The sequence below is a fragment of the Rhinopithecus bieti genome, unplaced genomic scaffold (assembly GCF_001698545.2).
Source record: "Rhinopithecus bieti isolate Rb0 unplaced genomic scaffold, ASM169854v2 scaffold_4514, whole genome shotgun sequence".
NCBI lineage: Eukaryota > Metazoa > Chordata > Mammalia > Primates > Cercopithecidae > Rhinopithecus > Rhinopithecus bieti.
Window position 1 is genome coordinate 665506 of NW_016804396.1, and position 12658 is coordinate 678163.

Here is a 12658-nt window from a genome sequence, read left to right on the forward strand (position 1 = left end):
AGAGAAGAGAAGAGAAGAGAAGAGAAGAGAAGAGAAGAGAAGAGAAAAGAAAGGAATAGGAAAGGAGAGGAGAAGGGAGAAGAGAAAAGGGGAGGGGAAGAAAGCAGAGAGGAGGGATCAGAAAAAATACCCCAGTTGTATACTTCCCTCCAATTTTTATCTGGGGTTAATTCAGAAAACAGCGGCTAAAAATACAAGAGATAAATGAATAAGATTTTGATAATGGGATAAAGCGAGAAGGTGGGCCTGGGGCGGGGATTGTTAGTGATGCTTTCTTGAGGCTCTGTTTCTGGAGGAGCAAAGAAAGTGCCTAACTCGACCCATCTGAGAATAAAGGAGGTTTCTGGAAGGAGCAGTGTTCAGATGGGAATAGGGGTGGAGCATAAGGTGGTTTGTTGAGGTAGTGAAAGAGCAGGAAACGAGGAGGGGAAGCTGAAGGAAGAGAAAGAAGAGGAAAAAGGAGAAAAGAGATTTATGAGGAAGGGAGGAAAGAATTTATTGAGGTAGCGTGGTGTTGGAAGAGGGAACAGGTCTGAAATAAGGCAGCCTGACTTTGAAACAGTCTGCTAGCCTGTTTACACTTCACTATGATCAAATGAAATGATAGCAACGGCTGTTCTAAGACTGCGGTGATGAGAGTGAAGGGACATAATGTATGAGTAAAGCTCTTTATAAAGAGACATACTGAAATAAATGTTAGTTATTACAGAGCAGGAAGAAAGAGAGAGATGCATGACTGAAGATGAGGAGAGGGCCACAAAAGGAAAGAGAGGAGAAAAGAGATAGGAAGAAAAGGAAGCATGAAAAGAACCGCTCTAGGGGAGGTAGAAGAGAGAAAAATTTCTCCTGTTGAATCATATAAGATACAATCCGTTTCTTGCGTTTGTTTTGTTTTCTGGATCACATTTCAATAGCTGTTGATTTATTTCTACCTCTATCATGAAGTTTCAGATAATAAAGTGTCTTTGAAGCTCATATCTTCTTCAACAAGAGAGAAACCTTATGCTGAATTTGTTGAAAGCTTATTCTACCATTTTGAAAACAGCTGATCTGAGGAGTGAATTTAGTAACTCTTAGCATCACTTTTCTGCATGGTTCCCTGGAGAGTGAAGTTTGGGCCAGCAGAAGGCAGGGTCTGAAGTGACATTTCAGAGCTATATTACCAAACACATTCAGCAAGAATACTTTGTGCATCTGTAACTTGATAACATTTCAACAGCATCTGCTCCCTGAATGTACATCCGAGAACTTGTTCTGGAAAGAATTTGTGTGTGTTAACCAATATTAGGTTAAGAACTCGAGACTGGGGGAGAGTGGTGTGATCACATATGCACAGAATTTGCAGTTTACATGCACAGCCTGCTAGTGAAATGGTTTAATGAATGGAACGATGAATGCATAATTTCATTATGAGTCATCACTATTAAAATGAAAATTTGATAGATACATAACCAGAAAATGTAGCTATCTGTTACAGACACAAGTGCTAATTATATTTTGGAGTCTATAATTTATGCTCTGAATAATACAACAAGTAACTGCTTTTGCCCTATTATGACTATTTTTCTAGGAACAACAGGAAAGTTAGTTTAGACACTGCTTCCTTACTATTATATTTCTGTGAATGTCAAAGCTGACTCACTCTGAAGTGATCTACAATTCCACATTAGGTGCATACAAAAAGCATTTTCTAGTATAAACTCAAATGCATAAATTTAGAAAGCAATTAAAGACAACAGTTGAAGAAAATCTAACATTAAACTAGCATCTTATTTCTTAAATAGAGATGATTGGTCTGTATCACTTTTCACAAAAATTTTCCTTCAAATTTAAATTTTTCTAAAAATGTTTTCGTGAAATTATAATTTCTAAAAGTTTACATTTCTGGAGTATATTTGCTCATATCATATTTGATCCTCAGAGTAAAGTTACTGGTTGGCAAGGCAAATATTAACAATTACGTTTCCATCTAGAGAAACTGAGGATAAGGGAAGTCTAATGATTTTTTTTGCAATCACGTAGCCTGTGAGTATGTCATCATAATCCAGTGTTCTTCTTATTTCATAAAATTTTTCACCTAGGTCCTATAGTTTTTAGTTAAAACTTCTACTTCAGAAATATATGCAGCAGAATATATATTTTTTTTTAATTTAAAAATAAGAGAGACAAAGAGAAGCTACAGACTGGTAGAAAATATTTGCAAAACATATTTTATAAAGGACTGCTATCCTAGCTACACAAGGAACACTTCAGATCTAGCAATAAGAAAACACAGAACCTGATTTAAAAATGTGCCAAAGACCTTAACAGACACTTCACCAAGAAATATATATTGATGGCAAATAAGCATATGAAAAGATGCTCCACATCATATGTCATCAGGGAAATGCAAATTAAAACAACACACTACCACGGTGCACCTATTAGAAGGGTCAAAATCTAGAACAGTGACAACACCAAATTCTAGAGAGGATGTGGAGCAACAGGAACTCTCATTCATTACTGGTGGAAATGCAAAATGGTGCAGCCACTGTGCAAGACAGTAAGCAGAGCATACTCTTACCATATGATCCAACAAACAGGCTGCTTGGTATTTATCCAAAGGAGCTGAAAACTTATGTCTACACAAAAACTTGCACACAAATGTTTATAGCAGCTTTATTCATAATTGCCAACATTTGGAAGCAACCAAGATGTCCTTCAGTAGCTGTATAAATAAACTGTGGTACACCCAGACAATGGAATATTATTCAGCACTGAAAAAAAGAGCTATCAAGCCATGAAAAGACATGGAGGATGGTCAAATGCACATTACTAAGTGAAATAAGCCAATCTGAAAAGTCTACATACTAATTTCAGCAACCTGATATTCTGGAAAAGTGAAAACAATGGATACAGTAAAAAGATCATCATCACAGGGGATGGGAGGTCAGGGGAGGGATGAATGGGCAAAGTACAGAAAATTTTTAGGGCAGTGAAAATGGTCTGCATAATACTGTAATGATGGATCATGTCATATTGTCCAAACCCATAGAATGTACCTCACCAAACGTGAACCTTAATGTAAACTATGGACTTTGAGTAATTATGATGAACCTAAATATAGGTTCAACAATTTTAAAATTAAGTATAGGTTCATCAGTTTTAATAAATGTACCACTCTGGTGGGAGATATAGATAATGGGGAAGGCACTGCATATGTGAGGCAAGGAATACAGTGAGAGGGTATATGGGAAACCTCTGTGTCTTTCTCTCAACTTTGCTGTGAACCTAAAACTGCTCTAAAAAAATAGTTTTCAAAATAAACTACAGAAAAAAAGCATAAAATAAGAGATTGCTAGAAAACATATATATTTTCTCCTTCCATGTGGCAAATACTCATGGCTTTTAAGAAACATTTTGTTTTGTTGCAACTTATGATACAGTTGCTAAATATTTTTAAAATATTAACTATAGAAATTCATAATCATTCTAATTACAGAATCAATATTGAATCATTTTGTAATAATTGCAGCTGCACAGGACTTCCTGACCTGTGGGCTACAAGCAAAAACCTACCCAGTAAGACCGTGATTTGGGTCATGTTCTTGGATTCTTTGACTGCTTTTCTGTCTCTCTTTACTACAATTAAGAGAGCAAGTCCTATAGAACCTAACCCCCACCACCAACCTTGTGGCAGTTAGCCTTACCTGCAGGTTTTATGTAGTGTTATTACCATATATAGTTAAATGGGAGAAGGAGGTAAGTGCTAATATGATATACAGGTTAACTAATTTTATCTGAATTTTCAGAACAGTAACACCCTCTCCAACACTCTCTAATTCCCCACCAAACACAGATAGAGATGCTGCAGAGGCCACTCTTGGATCCCATGAGAAAGCACTGGAATAAGCTAGTTTAACCACTTTCAGAAGCCATAGCTCTTTGGCTGAGGCATTGCATTTGGCAGACAGCTTATTGGGGCTTCATTACCATCCTTCTGAAGCCTGTCAGAGTACTGAACATAAATCAGTTTTAAAATAAAACATAAAATAGAGGATTGACAGTTGCTGAGGTTTTATTTCATTTAGGATCCCCTACTTCCCAGGACCTAGCTGCAGTCTTCCTGCTTATTGAAAACACAGACTATATGAATATGGCACTCCAGGCTCAGTGTATCTATGTGCAATCAATGGGAAGATGATACTGGTTGCTATACAACATAGCATTAGATATGATACCTGCTGCTTTCAATATCATGTTAATTAAAAGACATCTGTCTTCCAAACAAAGTGAAACAAAAACAAAAATCTTTGATATGCAGAGAGCTCCAAGGTTAGGTATAAAATGCAAAAATGTATATGTATGTTGGTGTTTACATTCATGTGTATATTTTATTAGCTCATTTTATGTTGCTAGATTCTTAGAGTAAAAGAAGGAACACTTAACAAACAAAATGCTTTTAGCAAAATGTGAATATTTTGTGAAATGTTTTGCTTTACCAAATGATAGCATAATCCTGATAAACGTATTGTGTCTTTGCTAGGTGGAGAATTTTTAAGGGCTTATTAAATGCTAGGCATCTAGGAAAGTCTTAATACTTATTTCCTTGTTTCATAATTTATTTAGAAAAAGAACCAGCAAAATGGATATAAACACATACATTTGTGTATTGAAGTCTTTTGTAAAGTTGTTTTCATAAAGATAGATAGGATGGTAGTGTCATTGTATGTCCTGTTTTATTCCTTAAAATAAAACAAAAAATCCCTAAACCTTGTTTAATTCAGATTATAAAAGGGATACACACTCAGTATTGAAAAATCAGAGTATAGAAAACACATGAAAATTAAAAGTATGCAAAGAATCGTTTAAGTTTCCTATGATCCCACAATCCAGAGATAACTTCTATTATAATATTAAAAAGCAAGAACTTCATTACATAGAGTTTTATGTATTTCTTTTCTCCTTATCCTTACAATATGCTTTCATGTTATTTTGAAATGTTTAAATCTTTTAAATAAAAGTATAGTATTTTGTCATATGTATCTCTGTAATTTGTTTCAACAACCCTCATTGGTTAACACACAGGTTATTTTCATTTTTCATTAGCAAAATGGCTTTGCTGAAGGCTTAGTATCAAAATCTTTGTCTACATCTCCAATTACATTATTTTAGGATAGATTTCTATGTGTGGATTGTTGGGCTGAAATGTACGAGCATTCTAAAGGGTCTTGGTATGTTCTTGCTGAATTGCTCTGTTGAAGGGTTGTACTATTTTCATAGTCCCATGAGTGGAGTATGTCTCTACTTTTGGCAGAAGAGACATCATGGTGAGAAAAGAATGCTTTATTCCAGTCTTCCACACAGGTTTATTTCACTTTCTTTTTGCTTTGGGGACTAAAGTGGAAATCACTCGTCACATAACAAGAGGGAAGAGAGGGGGCAAAAGAAAAGGATAACTAGTGTTGGCATTTTTGTTTCGGTTTCTTGAAGTAGAAATGTTTTCATTCTTATTGTGGGAAGAGGGAAAGTGAAGAACTACTGCAAAGTCTGGTCCCTAGATTCATGTTATTCCTATTGCTCAAAGCAGAATCTCTTCCTCACTGTGTCCTTTAAAACTTTGGGTATTTCTACTTCCAGGGGATTCTGATGTATGGAAATCCATATGGTAAATCTGGTGCATTTTCCTGGAAAATGAATTTGCTCAAAGACTGTAGGGACAGGAGTTTTGAATTTTGTGTTCTGTAAAGTTTTAACAGATGCATAAAATCAGGTTATTCAACATCATTAATAATGCAAACGCGGAAAAAAGAGCAATTTTATGAACTAGGAGTCACTGGGAATCTGGAAGCTTTTTGTCTTCAGGGAGCTTTTGTGATATAAGTCAAAATGAACAGAACACAAGTCCTCAGTGAGAACTGGTGATGGTTATACAAAAGGGTGGGAGCATACGATTTCTTGGCGAGTTAGAAGAAACTTATGTTGCTTGCTATATGAAGAAAGAGTTTATTTCCTTTCTAAGATTCAGTATTTTTTTGGTTGTTACACATAAGAAAACTGCCCACATACAAATCAGATCAACATCTTGCTAAAATTGTATTCAATTAAATGTTAATTTAAATGAGTCCCTGTTTTATTTTAATTTCTACCAGTGAAGTTACTTAAATTGTGTGTGTGTGCATGATTCTAGTGCCATACCTAATTTATGTCTAAAGTATGCTAATTCTAAAGTTATATTTTCAACTGTGATAGATCTCTGGCTAGCTAAAAACAGTAATTTTTTAAAAATGAGCTTGAAATATCAGGAAATATGCAAGATGATGAAGGAAATTAAAAATAACCTGAAATTATTGACAAGTGTCAAAACTGATATCCTTAAAGCTCTCTACAAAGTGCTTGATAGCAACAAGCTATCAAGCTTGTTGATAGCATGACCCAACTATGTCTGGAAAATACATAATGAGAAGCATCTGGACTTGTCAAAAAGTGTAGAATGTACCCAAATGTTTATTTAAAATTTGAGTATATTATTATGGAAATAGAGAATGACCTTTTTTCTTATACAAGAATACAATGGATAAACATTCCGTGAATCTATCATTTCTGAAGGGAAATTTAAAAAACAATCACAGAATGTTTGAAGAAAAAAATCACTAGAGTTTTGCCAACTACAAGAAAAAGTCTTGGGTAGAGGTACTAGAATGCATTACAAAATCAAAGAAGCCATTCAAAACAACTTCACATTATCTTTAAGTTTAAAGCATTACCTTTCCTATTTCTCTTAGAAAATGAAGCTCATAAAATAGAGACACTTTAGTGAAATCTTAACCATGCATGTGGCCAGATGGTGACTTTGTAAAAATTAGAAAAAGCCACCCCTTCATCAGAATTTATGAACCTTCTGTTAGAAAATAGTCTCAATAAGTAGAAAAACACTATGATGTCTACATATATGAATGGCAGTTCTGGAATCACAGCATAGAAAACCTGCATGACTACAGGTGATAGTCTTGTATTTCTCAACTGAGAAGTGGTAGCACAGGCCAAAATAATTGTGGCAAATTTGTGTTTTAAAAAGGATTAGGATTAACTTTCCTTTTTTCCTTATATTTTCATGATAACTTGGATAATTGTCTATTTTTATTTAATACTGTATTATTAATGGTCATGTTTGCGATATTAATTTGCAAATTACTCAGCTGTATTAAATGATGAAGAAATGTTTAGTGAGTTATTTAATAAAACAATAGTAAGTGCAAAATGTATTAACAAAGAAGAGGAGATTTTATGATACAGTTAGTTGAGTGTGGCTCACTTCCACTCTTTTCCTTTCTCCATTAGGCTGATGGCCTTTTGCAGATGTGACCCTGAACTCTGTTGAATTTCCTGTGAAGAAAACTCCAAGGAATGGATGAATGCCTGGAAACTTACTGCTGGAAGTCACAGGGCAATGACAAGAAAATAGCATATCATTGGAAGACTTAACCCATGGGATTTATAAATTCCTGGGGAAGCTCCTTATTAAAATTTGTTTGGTTTCTATGGAATCCAACAGGACAAGAAATAGCAAAACATGTGGGTTGTCTCCTCTTTGGCACTGAGCCTGGGAGAATGTGAAGATACCTGAAAACAAAGAGGCTTCCTTCAGGTGTTCAGGAGGGGGCTAATACTGCCTACTTGTATATCAAGGGGCCATGGGAGTAGATACTCCCAGAATGCTACATTTGGATTCTCCAGGGATCATATGTGATACCAATCAGCTAACAAAGAAAATAACAACCCATCTAAGAGGATTCAGCAGCTAGAAAGAAAATGAGTATGCCAAACAAACTGAATACATGATCAGCAAAATAGAGCTTCAAAAGGAGACAAAATACAACATTCTCTCTCTCTCTCTCTCTCTCTCTGTGTGTGTGTGTGTGTGTGTGTGTAAATAACAAAATTCAAGTTCTGGACACAATTTTTAGAGCTAAACACATGACTTTCCAACTACACTTTTATTAGATATCAAAGAAGCTGGTCACTGTTGAGGTGAGGATCAAGTGCGAGGTACAGTTTGAGGCACAGAGCAAAATGTAAAGAATCAGAAAAGATAAGAGACTTGAGGATTTAATCCAAACAACTGAACAGCTAAAAGCAGCTATAGGGGCAGAAGAAGAAAAAGTTTTAAAAAGAAACAAGATATTATTTCCAGCAGAGGTAAAACTGGAAACCTGTTGTAAGCAGGATTTACTGAATTTTCGCATCATAGTGTTAAAAGAGCAGTACTCCAATAGGTCCTTGTTTACTAAAACGGGATTTGTTGAAAGAATCAAACAACTGGTGGAGGCCGATGAAAAGAATACATGGCGATCAGTGACTCTTGGTACACACATCCACACTCACAGACACACACACAAACGTTGGATAGGAAAAGGCTGGCTGGCACTATGTGGCAACAGTGCTCTGTAAGGACTCTTGAAGTAGAATAAATAGTCTTACTGCAAGAGGAATTCGGATTATTATTTTTAAAAAGCTTAGAACGAGAGTTCTAGGCTGACTCAGCAAAAACTAGGAGGCAGGCTAGGGGAGGGAATAAGTAAAAACTTTCCAAAGGATTCCTATCTGGGGAAAGGAGGAGAAGGCCAGGCATTTAAGATCTCATATTGTAGAGGACAGGAGAGGGAGCAAATTGAGAAGAAATATAGCATCTTGGTTGTACAGTGTGTTCTGGTGTGAAAATGTGTATTTAACGTTCAAAAATAGTGAGTGTGAGAAAAGATAATCATTGATATAATAGTACCATAAAAGTCCCAAATTAACAAGAAAAAAAAAAAGAAGAAAAACCACAATAGATAATAGCATGATCAGCAAAGATAGGGGAAAGAAAAGAAAATAATATAAAATAAGTAATTAAAATAAATAATTAAAATAAAGTGTAAAGGAAGACATAAAATCCAGTACAATGGTTACTATATCATTTGACAAAATTTTCCCTTTGAAAGACTGAGATGTCAGATTGGGTAAAAGCAAATTTAACCCATGTATATGCTATTTAAAAGAAAATAAGATAAAGGTGAACAAAGATTGAAGATAAAGAGGTGAAAAAAGAGGTATCATACAAATTCAAGCTAATAGAAAGTTATAATATTAGTGGCAGTTGATATATTTAAACTTCAAAGCATTATAGAGGATAAAAAGAAACATTATATAATGATAAAACTGATACTACTTAAGGAAGCAATGATAATCATAAACCTATATTTACCCACTAATTAGAAAACATCAACTAGTTAAATACACAAAGCAAAAACAATTAAAAATTTGAGAACGTTTAAAAAATTATAATAGGTGACACTAATTTAAGGAAGTGATAGCTCTCTCTAAGAATTGGACAGATTAAATAGGCAAAAAATAAGTAAAATCATAAAGAAATTGAAGAGTATCATACATCAGTAAGTATCTGTAAAAAGCTTCCATCTTTCAAATAAAGAATTACAATTATGAAATGATCATAGTAATAATAATAATGGTGATAATTATGTACTTGACTAACAAAGGAAAACCTTACAAATTTTTAAAAGTTGGGTATGAGCCATGAGCCATGGTCTTCTGTCAAGTATAATTTGTGGCATAAATAAATGAGACATGGCTAAAGAAAGATTATTTCTTATAAATAAAATTTTACAAAGTACTCTTGAATTACCATTGTAGAAATGGGAAGTTAAATGGAAATTATTATTTGTCTAAGAACTACAAAGGAAGACTCTTTATTCTGTAAGTTACTACTCTTAAAATATACAGCTCCAAATGCCTGTACTATTAGAAAAGAAAGATGAGAAAGTAAAGCAAGTAGTATACATCTGAAAAGATTAGAAAAGAAATTTTCTAATCTTTTAGAAATTAACAGAATAGGAAAAAAGGAAATGAAAGGAAAGACAGATTAATCTGAAACTTTAAAAAAATGAATGAAATAGACATACTATGAGCGCTATTAGAGAAAACACAATGAGCACAAATACATGACATCAATTAGAAAGAAGATATAATTGTAAAATATAGAAGGAAGATATAACTGTAAATATATACACTAAAAATGGTAATAAAATAAACATGTGAAAACTTAGATAACAAACATGCTAATAAACCAATCATCACATAAAAGATAAGATGTGTTCACAGCTGAAATTTTACTTAATCTTTAAAGAATAGTTAATTGTAAAGCTATTTCTAATCCAGATCATAAAAAATGAGTAAATCATTTAATTTCATTTCTATAAAGTCAGAATGACTTCAGTAACAAACCAGAATAAAGTTACTTTGGAAAAAGTAATAACGCATTGTGTCAAACTAGGATTCATTCAAGAAATGCAACATGTATTAATCTATCAATATAAGCTTTCAACAAATTCAAGGGGAAAAGCCATATTATCTTATTAAAATACGTTAAAAGGCATTTGATAAAAGTCAATATCCAGTCCTAATAAAATTCTAAGTAAAAAAAAAAAAGAAAAAAGAAAGACAATTTAAATATAATAAAGACTGTTTTCCAAAATTCAATGGCAAATATTCTAAATGTAAAACTCTAAGGAAATTTCAGTTAAAATAAGAAATTAGTTAGGGATTCTTAGCTCAAAACTCGTGATTGGTTCCACATTGGTCTATTAATGGTCTACAAGAAGTTCAAGCTTCCTGACATATGAAGGCATTCTTGCATGGCCCTGCCTCCTTTTGGAGCTTCATTTTCTTCACTGTGTTACTTACAGGTCACTGTCCACTGAGATCTTTGTCTAGCCCCCATGTTTGATGTTTTCTGCCGTCTCTGCTTGTGCTCATGCTGCCCTCTTTGCCTTCCATGACTGCTCATGCTTCTCCTCTCTTTTCCATCTGGAATGTCTCATTTTTAAGACCTACTCCTGCCCTCCCATAGATGCCCATGCATTGCTCATAAGAAAGGCTGCTTCAGCACAGAAATGAGGTCCATTTCTCTTTGCACACCCAGTATCAAGCTCTGTGCCTGACACATAGAACATGTGCGATAAAAGTTAACTGAATCAATGTATGAAGAGATGAACAATCCACCAATACTAAAGCCTCCATTGCCTTGCTTTTACTACCCCTGGTAACAGCAACGGTGGTTACTTCCTGTCGAGAGGCCCATTCATGATGACAAAACTTGTCTCTTTGTGGATGGATGAATTGTGTTCTTTTGTTTTATGGCCACATGCACACCTGACAAATCGTGCTGATAATGGATTTTACTCGTGTTCTGCTTCATGAATTGCCAACTGTGTCCATATCTGCTAGATTACTTGCTCATTCCTTTGTTCTTGCCATTGTGTCCTGAAAGAATGGGATGAGGGTGGGGGCAGAGATGTTCCAGAAGCCCTGTTCAGTGATCCAGAAGAAGTCTTCACCTTTTACATGGTGTTTTATACAAATTCTCTAGTGTTTTGCTATGGTATTTTGCTGGCTGATGACTCAGTGAACACTTTTGACAATCATTGCTTGTGCAGCATGCATCTTTTTAACTACAAATCTCAAGGCTGTCAAGAGGAAAATTTCTTCTGAATGAATTCAGAAGAGTTCAGTAGTTGAGCTTGATTCTGCAGCTGCTAGAACTTGCCACTTCTTGTAGGTTTTTTTTTTTTTTTTTTGTCTCTCACTCTAGCCTTTGCCATCTGCCATTGTTACATGGCCCAGATGTGAAAGATTTTCTTATTCTCCTGTAAACATGACTCTGTCATCCCCTTCATTTGTCTGGTCATTAGTTATCAAATTGTTGAGGGTCTGGCTGACCGTTCCTTAAAACATCTGTTCCAGATGCTACTTCTCCAAGGGGAATGAAGAATAGGTAATATGCTTGGCAATTAGTAGCTTATATTTAATTGCTTTCTCCTAATTCCAGCCAACCTGCAAAATTTATAATAATCAGTGTAATTTATAGTCAGTTGTCCTGTTTATTTGGGCATGTAAAATGTACCATATGGAAATTAAGGCCACACTCCTCCAACTTCAAAACTCATTTCAAGTGCCATATTCTTAGGGAAATCTTACCTGACCCCACCCAGAATAAGCTGTGATTTCTTCCTTTATTCATGTCAGTATTTTATAATGTGCCATATTTAATTACAATTGTTTGTATCTCTAGAGATGAGGTTGGGTTGTATATGTCTTTTGACTTCCATAATCTCGTTTATTAATGCTATTAGAAATTGCTTAGAAATTAACAGGTGCTCAGTAGAGACAGGTAGCCTGACTGACCAACTGCCTTCATTTGAACTCTTTATATCCATGTTGGTGAGTTCTTAAAGAATGAAGGAGACCAGTGCTAGGGAAAATTTTAATAAGCAATCTTTGGTGATACCTCTATTTTTTTTTTTTTTAAAGATGGAGTTTCACTCTTGTTGCCCAGGCTGGAGTGCAATGGTACGATCTCGGCTCACTGAAACTTCCTCCTCCTGGGTTCAAGTGATTCTCCTGCCTCAGCTTCCCAAGTAGCTAGGATTACAGGTGCCTGTCACCATGTCCAGGTAATTTTTGTATTTTTAGTAGAGATGGGATTTCACCATCCTGACCCGGCTGGTCTCAAACTCCTGACCTCATGATCCACCCGCCTCTGCCTCCCAAAGTGCTGGGATTACAGGTGTAAGCCATCGCACCCGGCCACTTTGGTGATGTTTCTCTAGACGCCTAGCTT

At 35.0% G+C, this 12658-nt stretch overlaps 1 long non-coding RNA gene across 1 annotated transcript in view; it reads left to right on the forward strand.

The window, feature by feature from the left end:
• Positions 1–8465, forward strand: part of LOC108526857 (uncharacterized) — a 12143-nt gene extending 3678 nt beyond the window's left edge. The window contains exon 3 of the long non-coding RNA XR_001884623.1: positions 7321–8465. This is a non-coding gene — a long non-coding RNA (uncharacterized LOC108526857). The remainder of the gene's footprint in view (positions 1–7320) is intronic.
• Positions 8466–12658: the final 4193 nt, after the last annotated feature.